Raw genomic sequence first — 14,056 nt, 5'->3', positions numbered from 1 at the left:
GAGGAGCGCCATCGTCTTCTCCTTCGTCTATGCATTGGATCGGAGCTGGGAGGCCGCCCTCACATCACCCGCTGCTTCTTCCCCGACGCTGGCCGCCGCACGCCATCGCCGGATCCGCTGCGGATGCTGCACCATCACCCTCACCGAGCCCCTCCTCGAGCATCGCTGTGAGCTCACGGTCCTCCTCACCCTCTTCTCACTCCTCCCCGTGCCCCGTTGGCTCACCTCTGACGAGGGCAAGTCGTCACCACTGTCGGACGTCGTCGTCGTGGTCACTTTCACCTGCCCTACACAAACCGCTTACACCACTGCACGCGCCTCGTCGTGCTGGTTCTCCAAGTGTTCGCAGATGAACATTTTGTCGCCGGGGTCGCATTCCGGCATGACGTCGCCGTCCCGCTGCACCCGCCGAGCCTCACCCGTCCGCCGCGCTCGCCCTTCTGCCTGCTGCTACCGGATACCACGTCGCACCTCGCGTGCCTCTGGTCGCTGCGTTCGGCTGACGGCCGCGCGCCCCGCCGGAGCTCGCCGTGGCTCCTAGATGAGGCCGCCGGAGTCCTCTGTCTCCCTTTTCCCCCGCGTACACACAGCCACTGCAGGGGCACATTAAAAAAAAGAGAAGAGAATTTAAAGTAAATAAACAAATTATCAGTTAATTGATTAGCAAATTAATTAAGTTAATAATCCTATTTAACTAAACTAATCCTGATTAGATTAACCTAATTACTAATTAAACTAATTAATCTGTTTTAGTTAATCTCAGTCAATGACAAGCGGGACCCACTGATCAGGTTGACCAGTCAACCCCTGTTGACTGCTGACATCAGCATGACATCATGCCGATGTCATAAATCCAATTTCGAATTTAATTAAATAATTAATTAAATTCAAGAAATTAATAATATCTTTTAAAAATTAATATAAAATAAACCGTAGCTCAGATGAAAATACCTTCTACATGAAAGTTGTTCAGAACGAAGAGACGAATCCGAATACGCAGCCCGTTCGTCCGCCACACATCCCTAGCATAGCAAACACGCAACTTTCCCCCTCCGGTTCATCTGTCCGAAAACGCGAAACTCCGGGAATACTTTCCCGGATGTTTCCCCCCTTCGTCGGTATCACTTACTACCGCGTTAGGGCACACCAAACCCCGCGTATTGTCTTGTTACGCTTTGTGATGCTTTGATTGTTCTGTTATTTATTGTGTTCCCTCTCGTTACTTCTTTCCGATAGACCCCGAGACTGCCGGCTACCCCCAGTTCGACTACGGAGTTGACGACCCCTCCTTCTTGCCAGAGCAACCAGGCAAGCCCCCCCTTTGATCACCAGATATCGCCTACTCTTCTCTATACTGCTTGCATTAGAGTAGTGTAGCATGTTACTGCTTTCAGTTAATCCTATACTGCTGCATAGCCTGTCCTTGCTACTACTGTTGTTACCTTTACCTGCTATCCTACTGCTTAGTATAGGATGCTAGTGTTCCATCAGTGGCCCTACACTCTTGTCCGTCTGCCATGCTATACTACTAGGCTGTGATCACTTTGGGAGGTGATCACGGGCATATACTATATACTTTACACTGTTACATTACCTGTGATACTGTTCGGAGATGGGGGCTGAAAGGACAGGTGGCTCCATCCCGGTAGAGGTGGGCCTGGGTTCCCGACGGTCCCCGACTGTTACTTTGTGGCGGAGCGACAGGGCAGGTTAAGACCACCTAGGAGACAGGTGGGCCTGGCCCTGTTCGGCGTTCGCGGATACTTAACACGCTTAACGAGATCTTGGTATTTGATCTGAGTCTGGCCATTTGGTCTATACGCACTAACCATCTACGCGGGAGTAGTTATGGGTATCCCGGCGTCGTGGTATCAGCCGAAGCCTTCTTGACGTCAGCGACTGAGTGGCGCGCGCCGGGTTGGACTGCGTTAACGCAACTTCCTTTGTAATGGAGGTTGCTAGGTCTGCTCACCGGCCGCGTACGCAACGTGCAGGTGTGCTAAGGGCGATGGGCCCAGACCCCTGTGCGCTTAGGTTTAGACCGGCGTGCTGACCTCTCTGTTGTGCCTAGGTGGGGCTGCGACGTGTTGATCTTCCGAGGCCGGGCATGACCCAGGAAAGTGTGTCCGGCCAAATGGGATCGAGCGTGTTGGGTTATGTGGTGCACCCCTGCAGGGAAGTTCATCTATTCAAATAGCCGTGATCTTCGGTAACAGGCCGACTTGGAGTTATACCTTGACCTTATGACAACTAGAACCGGATACTTAATAAAGCACACCCTTCCAAGTTCCACAGACAACCCGGTGATCGCTTTTCCACAGGGCGACGAGGGGAGGATCGCCGGGTAGGATTATGCTACTGGAGATGGTACTTGGAGATGCTACTTGGAGATATTACTTGGAGGACTTCAATCTACTCTCTTCTACATGCTGCAAGACGGAGGCTGCCAGAAGCGTAGTCTTCGACAGGGTTAGCTATCCCCCTTTTATTCTGGCATTCTGCAGTTCAGTCCACCGATATGGCCTCTTACACATATATCCATGCATATGTAGTGTAGCTCCTTGCTTGCGAGTACTTTGGATGAGTACTCACGGTTGCTTTTCTCCCCTCTTTTCCCCCTTTCCCTTCTACCTAGTTGTCGCAACCAGATGCTGGAGCCCTGGAGCCAGACGCCACCACCGACGATGATTCCTACTACACTGGAGGTGCCTACTACTACGTGCAGGCCGCTGACGACGACCAAGAGTAGTTAGGAGGATCCCAGGCAGGAGGCCTGCGCCTCTTTCGATCTGTATCCCAGTTTGTGCTAGCCATCTTATGGCAACTTGTTTAACTTATGTCTGTACTCAGATATTGTTGCTTCTGCTGACTCGTCTATGATCGAGCACTTGTATTCGAGCCCTCGAGGCCCCTGGCTTGTATTATGATGCTTGTATGACTTATTTTATTTGTAGAGTTGTGTTGTGATATCTTCCCGTAAGTCCCTGATCTTGATCGTACACATTTGCGTGCATGATTAGTGTACGATTGAATCGGGGGCGTCACAAGTTGGTATCAGAGCCGACTGCCTGTAGGAATCCCCTTTCCAACTCCTTGGCCGAAGTCGAGTCTAGACGTTGCAAAACTTTTACTAACATGGCTGTGCGGCCTTACGGGCCCACGTTGCCATTGGGTGGTATTAGGATCTTTTACTCCTCGACCTTTACTCTGGGGCTCTGATCTCTCCTCTGTTCGGGTTAAATGAATTTTGCTAAATCTAACATTAGGATCTCGTTATCACTTTCACCCGGAGAGCCCCTTATTATTGAGGATCGCCTGCTACATCAGAAGATTCCGAAGATACTCTCTGATGTTCTCTCGAGACTTTGTGCCCATCACTTTGGCTATTCCTGACCACCGATAAATCCGTATGGATAACTACTTACACTTGCCATTCATACGATCATCCCCCATTGATCTTGTTATTACAAGATACCCCGAAGTTTTCTCTATTGTTCCGAGAATACTTTGTGCCTACTGCCTAGCAGTTCTTTGCCACATGAATACCCCTTCGAATAAATCCTCGCACTTGTCGAGTATCCGCTCATCCCCAGTTGTTCATGTGTTTCACAAAAGTCTTCAAAATAATATTCGATCTTCCGAAAATCCTTTGGGGCCTTTGGGCTCTTGAAATTCTTGCTTGCTTGCATTATGGATAATCCCATAAGTCTCGTAGTCATATTGACATTCCTTGTCATTACCATTTTGAGTCTGTTGACTCAATATGTTGAGAATACACGCAATCATCATTGATCCTTATAAATTACTTTTCTGGCTGAGCTGCCATTCTTTTACTGAAATTGGTTCTCGACCAATCCAATTGTCTTTGATTGTACCCTAAGGCTATTCAACTTATCCACCCCTAATCAGAGCATTGCTTCTGATCCCTTGATTTGGAAATCATAATTCCTTTGCATTTGACAATTGAGTTAGTCAGTTGTTTCTATAATCTGCTTCCTCTAGTTGAGTATCGATGCTCATGTCAGATCCCTTATGGACCACCAGATCCTTTGTTGGATTTTATCTGACAACGCCCTTCATATTCAATAAACTTGTGAGCCTTTTCTCGGATACATAATGCCTTTGGTAAATTGTATCGTTTGCTTTCTCAACCATGCTCTGCCTTCGAGCTTGAGTTAATTACTTCTAAAGATTCTGGTATATGATTCTAAGATGCCCCGATGGGTTGAACCTATGCCTTCCTTAATATGTGTGAACTCGAAAGTTTTCACGAGTCGTACTCTTCTGGTATTTTGCCAGATAAAATTTCAATGCTATAACTTCATCGAAAGCGAGAAGTGAATGAAAGGGTATGCATTGGAGAAGTGGGAGTCGACCTTGAACCTTGTGTTCATGCCCATGGACGCGATATATATCCTATCATGAAAGCTTCTTGTAACAATAACTATTTCCTTGATAACTAACATATGGTATCTGTGAATTGATCCCTTGCAACCGTGGTTCCGACCATGATTGTTCTTCTTTGATCTCATTTCTCGGACAAGTTAAAACAATTGTCTCCTATGGATCAATACACCAGTCCAACCTTTACTTTGATCTTGTGTCGAGTATTACCCCCCTGGTATCTCGAGATTATCATGGAATTGCATAACTTCTTATGAGTTCTTCATCAAGTACTACATACTCACCGATTAGGGCTCGGAGTTATTAAACACTCAAAGACACCGATAACCGAACCGAGTCTGCATTACGGTTCAACGACACTTGATAATCTTCTTTAAGTACGAGTTTGTAACCGATCACGCCATTCCTAGCCTGTTTGGCTATATCCTTGTCGTGCAGATTTTAACTGTGCTACCTGGTCCTTATTCCGGGAGCACCAGTTTCGACGATGAGCTAAGCTTACGTCGATCTTCCTCGTCATACCATTTCTCCTTGACCAACAAACTTGATTTCGAGTTTGTGTCGTACCCATGGTTTCAATAAACTTTTGCTTCATCATTCCTTTGACTTGATGTCATCGCCAATTGATTACATCTTCATAAAATCTCTCGACAAATGTGTCGTGATCATCATCAACCTTATGAGCTCTTTCAGGATATCAACCGGATTCATGATGAGAAATACCATCCTTGCCCTCGATGATTTGTGTTGTCATCGACCACTTTATTGCCTTCCGTTCAACACAAACTTGTTCGTGTTTTGTGTTACACCTTAAGATGCTTGCTATCCAGTAATTGTTCTTCTTTACCTTGAAACATTAACATCTCTTATGTCCTCAATGTTGTGAGAAATTCACCACCCTTAAGAATTCTTGATACCAGTGATACTTATTAACATCACCATTCTTTTCTTGGTCCCCGTGATGTTTCTAACCGGAATACCGACAAATGGTCTGTGATGTGTAAATTCTAAACTTCGAGCAACCCTCTTGCTTTGAAGTTATTGGTCTATAGTTTCATTCTATGACTATGGCTTATTGAATCACCATTCTGACATTGGTCGTGCAACCCAACCCATATTTCGGGCGCACCTTTCAACCAATGTTTAATTGTGTATGTTTTCCTCGAGCATACTTCCTTATATCATTTGATCTGACAAATGTTATCTCCTTGTTCACTTAATGGAGGAAATCCATCTTTTGGGAATCTTGGTGAATTGCCGTTGAGTTCACCAGACACCTCCTTGTCCTCTCCTTGGGTTAATGATGGACTCTTGTTAACGGAAATCACTTCATAGTTCATTTCCCCGAGAATCTTACAATGTCATCTCGTCAATTTGCGTTGCACCTTTTCTTCTCAGGTATCCTAATCCTGAGGTATCCTGACACCAATCGGATCTGAATCTCGGTCAGATATGATGGTTGGGACAACTTTCCAAGAGTTATGATGTTGATCCTTTGATGACCCGGTAACATGATGTCATGCTTAGCACCCCCCCGGCTGGAGGACCTATCATTATAGATTCCTTTTCAGCAAGGTTATCCATTCATCCATGAGGAAATTGTAAGACTTATTCTACAAGTTATTCCTGATGGATCCTTCATGTTTCCAAAGTCTGACCTTTGCTCGAAGACCATGTCGATGCTATCTCGAAGCATGTTTGTGGTACTTTGATTTTCAACAAGTACATTGAAGCCCAATGCTAAATATTTCCTGCCCAATTATCCAAACACCGTTGTATGGGTAATGTCATGAAAAATCCTCTCCCCTACCTAAAGAGTTTTCTACATTATATCCTGACATGGATATCATGCTCTGCTTGTCCTTGGGAAGGATATACCCTTGAAATATGTGTTTAAACCTATTTTCCTTTCCATTGATCTGTTTAATCTGATGATCATGTTTTCCTGCCATTGTTGATTTAACCTTTCTTGTGATCTATATGATCTGAGCAGTAATATTCTCCTGCTTATGTAAACACCTCGGTGTACAACTCTGCCAGTGAGACCCTGTTACTTTTGTTGGTGACATTTCGGTAACCACCGATGGACGAGAACTTTGCCTACTGGTCCGCCTCGTTCAACGAGCAGGAAAATGGTTCTCTTCATCCCTCGTCCTTGGTACTGATGTTGTTGCCGACATAACTGATAGGCTATCCTCTGACATACCTTGCTTGCATGATCACGCAAGACGTCTCCGCCCTTCCTCCTTTAACCCACATGGTGGGCCCATAACCCACAGTTCCACAGGATCGAAACCTGACTCTCCTGTACACCCCCTGTTCCCAAAGTTATTCCTCCCGCGTGGACTCGTATGTAATTCATGAGCCACCTTCCAATGAGATCGTCAATTCTGGCATCGGACATAATAATTATTCCGTTGCTTGAAACCCCTTTTCACCTTCTGCCTAGGCAATGAACGATTGCCTGGCTGCTTGAAACTTCTTATTGTACCTTCCAACTTTACTCTCGATGTGTTTTATTTTGTTCAACTCGAGAGGTACTCATATGCTCATTCATGGGTTAATCCCAGATTATTACCCTTATAGCATTCTGTCGTTGCTGATCTGCCTCGTTACCTATTCTTAAATATGATGAAGATCCCGAAGAAAGGATGCCGACTTCATCCTGATGACCTGAAGCAGAGGAATGAAGACATCAGTGTAATGGATTGATCTCTTCAAGAAGAGCAACCAAAGACGAGAAGATTCGTTAGGATTTCGTAACCAGACCTTTCCCCCTAGTCCCCCTCTTAAATCTCGGGACGAGATTTCTTGTAGTGGAGGAGAATTGTGACGCCCGGATAGTTACGCTACAGTAATCCTTCGCTAATGATGCCACGTCACCTTGATTACTGTGGCTAATCTCGCATTAGTTCGAAAACGATTCGAATTCAAACTTGATTTTTTGGCAAACAAACAAAGTTTTCAAACTTTAAAACAAAAATGTTCGGACCGTGTCAAATATTGCATAGATAATTATGGTGAAGTAAACACATTTTTAGAAAATGTCTAAATAATTTAAACTGATTTAAAATAGAAAAGAATTAAATAAAAAGTAAAAACAAAACAAAAGAAAGGAAACCCCCGCGGCTCCCCATGGGCCTTGGCCCATCCCACCCATCCGGCCGACCCTACCGAAACGGCCCACCCGACCCTCCTGCTTAGCCCCCTCCCCCAACCCGAACCCTAGCACCACTCCCATTCCCCCCCCCCGCCGCCCCCATGATCTGGATCGGGCTCGATCCCGATCCCGTCGTCCCCATCCCACGAGCCCCACTCCCTTCCCCACGGTCCACTCCTCCCTCTCCGCCCCGATCTGGATCGGGGGTAACCGACCCAACGCCGACGCCCGTCTCTCCCTTCGATCCAGAGGGCGTCGCCATCGTCGTTACCTTGTCCACGGTCGTCGCGTGGCCATCGTCCTTCCCGCGCCCAGAGAGTCTGACCGGGAGGAGCGCCATCGTCTTCTCCTTCGTCTATGCCATTGGATCGGAGCTGGGAGGCCGCCCTCACATCACCCGCTGCTTCTTCCCCGACGCTGGCCGCCGCACGCCATCGCCGGATCCACTGCGGATGCTGCACCATCACCCTCACCGAGCCCCTCCTCGAGCATCGCTGTGAGCTCACGGTCCTCCTCACCCTCTTCTCACTCCTCCCCGTGCCCCGTTGGCTCACCTCCGATGAGGGCAAGTCGTCACCACTGTCGGACGTCGTCGTCGTGGTCACTTTCACCCGCCCCTACACAAACCGCTTACACCACTGCACGCGCCTCGTCGTGCTGGTTCTCCAAGTGTTCGCAGATGAACATTTTGTCGCCGGGGTCGCATTCCGGCATGACGTCGCCGTCCCGCTGCACCCGCCGAGCCTCACCCGTCCGCCGCGCTCGCCCTTCTGCCTGCTGCTACCGGATACCACGTCGCACCTCGCGTGCCTCTGGTCGCTGCGTTCGGCTGACGGCCGCGCGCCCCGCCGGAGCTCGCCGTGGCTCCTAGATGAGGCCGCCGGAGTCCTCTGTCTCCCTTTTCCCCCGCGTACACACAGCCACTGCAGGGGCACATTAAAAAAAAAGAAGAGAATTTAAAGTAAATAAACAAATTATCAGTTAATTGATTAGCAAATTAATTAAGTTAATAATCCTGTTTAACTAAACTAATCCTGATTAGATTAACCTAATTACTAATTAAACTAATTAATCTGTTTTAGTTAATCTCAGTCAATGACAAGCGGGACCCACTGATCAGGTTGACCAGTCAACCCCTGTTGACTGCTGACATCAGCATGACATCATGCCGATGTCATAAATCCAATTTCGAATTTAATTAAATAATTAATTAAATTCAAGAAATTAATAATATCTTTTAAAAATTAATATAAAATAAACCGTAGCTCAGATGAAAATACCTTCTACATGAAAGTTGTTCAGAACAAAGAGACGAATCCGAATACGCAGCCCGTTCGTCCGCCACACATCCCTAGCATAGCAAGCACGCAACTTTCCCCCTCCGGTTCATCTGTCCGAAAACGCGAAACTCCGGGAATACTTTCCCGGATGTTTCCCCCCTTCGTCGGTATCACTTACTACCGCGTTAGGGCACACCAAACCCCGCGTATTGTCTTGTTACACTTTGTGATGCTTTGATTGTTCTGTTATTTATTGTGTTCCCTCTTCGTTACTTCTTTCCGATAGACCCCGAGACTGCCGGCTACCCCCAGTTCGACTACGGAGTTGACGACCCCTCCTTCTTGCCAGAGCAACCAGGCAAGCCCCCCCTTTGATCACCAGATATCGCCTACTCTTCTCTATACTGCTTGCATTAGAGTAGTGTAGCATGTTACTGCTTTCAGTTAATCCTATACTGCTGCATAGCCTGTCCTTGCTACTACTGTTGTTACCTTTACCTGCTATCCTACTGCTTAGTATAGGATGCTAGTGTTCCATCAGTGGCCCTACACTCTTGTCCGTCTGCCATGCTATACTACTAGGCTGTGATCACTTTGGGAGGTGATCACGGGCATATACTATATACTTTACACTGTTACATTACCTGTGATACTGTTCGGAGATGGGGGCTGAAAGGACAGGTGGCTCCATCCCGGTAGAGGTGGGCCTGGGTTCCCGACGGTCCCCGACTGTTACTTTATGGCGGAGCGACAGGGCAGGTTGAGACCACCTAGGAGACAGGTGGGCCTGGCCCTGTTCGGCGTTCGCGGATACTTAACACGCTTAACGAGATCTTGGTATTTGATCTGAGTCTGGCCATTTGGTCTATATGCACTAACCATCTACACGGGAGTAGTTATGGGTATCCCGGCGTCGTGGTATCAGCCGAAGCCTTCTTGACGTCAGCGACTGAGTGGCGCGCGCCGGGTTGGACTGCGTTAACGCAACTTCCTTTGTAATGGAGGTTGCTAGGTCTGCTCACCGGCCGCGTACGCAACGTGCAGGTGTGCTAAGGGCGATGGGCCCAGACCCCTGTGCGCTTAGGTTTAGACCGGCGTGCTGACCTCTCTGTTGTGCCTAGGTGGGGCTGCGACGTGTTGATCTTCCGAGGCCGGGCATGACCCAGGAAAGTGTGTCCGGCCAAATGGGATCGAGCGTGTTGGGTTATGTGGTGCACCCCTGCAGGGAAGTTAATCTATTCGAATAGCCGTGATCTTCGGTAACAGGACGACTTGGAGTTGTACCTTGACCTTATGACAACTAGAACCGGATACTTAATAAAGCACACCCTTCCAAGTTCCACAGACAACCCGGTGATCGCTTTTCCATAGGGCGACGAGGGGAGGATCGCCGGGTAGGATTATGCTACTGGAGATGGTACTTGGAGATGCTACTTGGAGATATTACTTGGAGGACTTCAATCTACTCTCTTCTACATGCTGCAAGACGGAGGCTGCCAGAAGCGTAGTCTTCGACAGGGTTAGCTATCCCCCTTTTATTCTGGCATTCTGCAGTTCAGTCCACCGATATGGCCTTTTACACATATATCCATGCATATGTAGTGTAGCTCCTTGCTTGCGAGTACTTTGGATGAGTACTCACGGTTGCTTTTCTCCCTCTTTTCCCCTTTCCCTTCTACCTGATTGTCGCAACCAGATGCTGGAGCCCTGGAGCCAGACGCCACCACCGACGATGATTCCTACTACACTGGAGGTGCCTACTACTACGTGCAGGCCGCTGACGACGACCAAGAGTAGTTAGGAGGATCCCAGGCAGGAGGCCTGCGCCTCTTTCGATCTGTATCCCAGTTTGTGCTAGCCATCTTATGGCAACTTGTTTAACTTATGTCTGTACTCAGATATTGTTGCTTCTGCTGACTCGTCTATGATCGAGCACTTGTATTCGAGCCCTCGAGGCCCCTGGCTTGTATTATGATGCTTGTATGACTTATTTTATTTGTAGAGTTGTGTTGTGATATCTTCCCGTGAGTCCCTGATCTTGATCGTACACATTTGCGTGCATGATTAGTGTACGATTGAATCGGGGGCGTCACAGTGGGAGAAGAGGAGGGGCGGCCAGGGCAGCCGCGCCCCCTCCCCCTCTAGTCCAAATTAGACAAGGAGGGGCGGCAGCGCCCCCCTTTCCTTCTCTTCTTCTCTCCCTTCCTCTCCTACTCCTACTCCTACTTGGAAGGGGGGAGTCCTACTCCCGATGGGAGTAGGACTCCTCATGGGGCGCGCCATAGGATCCGGCCCCCTTCCCCTCCTCCACTCCTTTATATACGGGGAGGGGGGCACCCCTTGGAGACACAACAATTGATCATTGATCTTTTAGCCGAGTGCGGTGCCCCCCTCCACCATAATCCACCTCGGTCATACCGTAGTGGTGCTTAGGCGAAGCCCTGTGTCGGTAGCTTCATCAACACCATCACCATGCCGTCATGCTGACGAAGCTCTTCCCGAAAGCTCTACTGGATCGTGAGTTCGCGGGACGTCACCGAGCTGAACATGTGCTGAACGCGGAGGTGTCGTACGTTCGGTACTGAGGATCGGTCGATCGTGAAGACGTACGACTACATCATCCGCGTTGTCATAACGCTTCCGCTTACGGTCTACGAGGGTACGTAGATGACACTCTCCCCTCTCATTGCTATGCATCACCATGATCTTGCGTGTGCGTAGGATTTTTTTTGAAATTATTATGTTCCCCAACAGTGGCATCCGAGCCAGGTTTATGCATAGATGTTATATGCACGAGTAGAACACAAGTGAGTTGTGGACGATACAAGTCATACTGCTTACCAGCATGTCATACTTTGGTTCGGCGGTATTGTTGGATGAAGCGGCCCGGACCGACATTACGCGTACGCTTACGCTTACGTGAGACTGGTTCTACCAACGTGCTTTGCACACAGGTGGCTGGCGGGTGTCAGTTTCTCCAACTTTAGTTGAACCGAGTGTGACTACGCCTGGTCCTTGTTGAAGGTTAAAACATCACTAACTTGACAAACTATCGTTGTGGTTTTGATGCGTACGTAAGAACGGTTCTTGCTCAGCCCGTAGCAGCCACGTAAAACTTGCAACAACAAAGTAGAGGACGTCTAACTTGTTTTTGCAGGGCATGTTGTGATGTGATAGGGTCAAGGCATGATGATATATTTTATTGTATGAGATGATCATGTTTTGTAACGGAGTTATCAGCAACTGGCAGGAGTCATATGGCTGTCGCTTTATTGTATGAAATGCAATCACCATGTAATTGCTTTACTTTATCACTAAGCGGTAGCGATAGTCGTAGAAGCAATAGTTGGCGAGATGACAACGATGCTACGATGGAGATCAAGGTGTCATGCCGGTAACGATGGTGATCATGATGGTGCTTTGGAGATGGAGATCAAAGGCACAAGATGATCATGGTCATATCATATCACTTATATTGATTGCATGTGATGTTTATCCTTTATGCATCTTATTCTGCTTTGATTGACGGTAGCATTATAAGATGATCTCTCACTAAAAATTTCAAGGTACAAGTGCTCTCCCTGAGTATGCACCATTGCAAAAGATCGTCGTGCCGAGACACCACATGATGATCGGGTGTCATAAGCTCAACGTTCTTATACAACGGGTGCAAGCCAGTTTTGCACACGCAGAATACTTGGGTTAAACTTGACGAGCCTAGCATATGAAGATATGGCCTCGGAACACTGAGAACGAAAGGTCGAGCGTGAATCATATAGTAGATATGATCAACATAGCGATGTTCACCATTGAAAACTACTCCATTTCACGTGATGATCGGTCATGGTTTAGTTGATTTGGATCACGTGATCACTTAGATGATTAGAGGGATGTCTATATAAGTGGGAGTTCTTAAGTAATATGATTAATTGAACTTTAATTTATCATGAACTTAGTCCTGATAGTATTTGCATATCTATGTTGTAGATCAATAGCTTGCGATTTAGCTCCCCGTTTATTTTTAATATGTTCCAAGAGGAAAATAAGTTGAAAGATGTTAGTAGCAATGATGCGGACTAGCTCCATGATCTGAGGGTTATCCTCATTGCTGCACAGAAGTATTATGTCCTTGATGCACCGCTAGGTGATGGACCTATTGCAGGAGCAGATATAGACGTTGTGAACGTTTGACAAAGCTCGGTATGATGACTACTTGATAGTTTAGTGCACCATGATTTACGGCTTAGAACCGGGATATCAAAAACGTTTTGAAAGCCACGAAACATATAAGATGTTCTAAGAGTTGAAATTGGTATTTCAGACTCATGCCCGAGTCGAGAGGTATGCACTACAAAAAAAGACACATCCGTGACATTTTGGGCCGAACGAAATTTTTTTCTGTCATACATATGACACTTCTATGGCGATAATTGTGACAAAACCGGGTATCATCATAGATGTGGTGGGCTCCTACTTCTATGACAAAAAATCATGACAGAAAATGGGCTTTTCGTCCTGGGCGGGCCGGAGACGCAGCTGCATGACATTCTTTGGGCCGTCCATGATGGAAAAAACCGTGGTAGAAGCGAGGGCGAGGAAAATTTCGGGGAGTTTCCGGTTACGGTGGGAGGTCGGGGGCCGAGCGATGTGCGTTTCTCTCGTACACGTACGCGCGTGTGTGCGAGGTGTTGGCTCTAACTGAACCCGAGCGAGGCATTGGGCTCTAACTGAACCCAAGCGATTGCACTGTAGGCTACGCGTTACTGAACCCGAGCGATCGATCGATGGCTGTTAAATGAACCCAATCGAGCGATTCCTTCGCTATTGTTGCTAATTGAAGCCGATTGATGCTGCCTCTAGGATGAACAGTGAGTGTTGCGGGGGATTTTGGATGAACAACGAGCGATGGCGTTACCTTTGGATGAACAGGACCCCGTGGTGTGGAGGGCTGGATGAACAGTAGATGGTGGAGGGGTGCCCGTGGAGGGGTGGTTGAATAGGACCCCGTGGTGTGGAGGGCTGGATGAACAGTAGACGATGGAGGGGTGGTTGAACAGTAGCCGGTGGAGTAGCACGTGGTGGAGGCTGGATGAACAAGAGCCCATGGAGGCTGGAGGAGGTCGACGGTAGCCCGGGGAGGCTGGAGGAGGTCGACGGTGGAGATGAACAGTATCCCGTGGAGTCCTGTTTTGCGGTACGCCACACCCCTCCC

Source organism: Triticum aestivum, chromosome 2A (genome assembly GCF_018294505.1).
Source record: "Triticum aestivum cultivar Chinese Spring chromosome 2A, IWGSC CS RefSeq v2.1, whole genome shotgun sequence".
Taxonomy (NCBI): Eukaryota; Viridiplantae; Streptophyta; class Magnoliopsida; order Poales; family Poaceae; genus Triticum; species Triticum aestivum.
The sequence above is the reverse complement of the archived record's forward strand: the minus strand, read 5'-3'. Positions refer to the sequence as shown.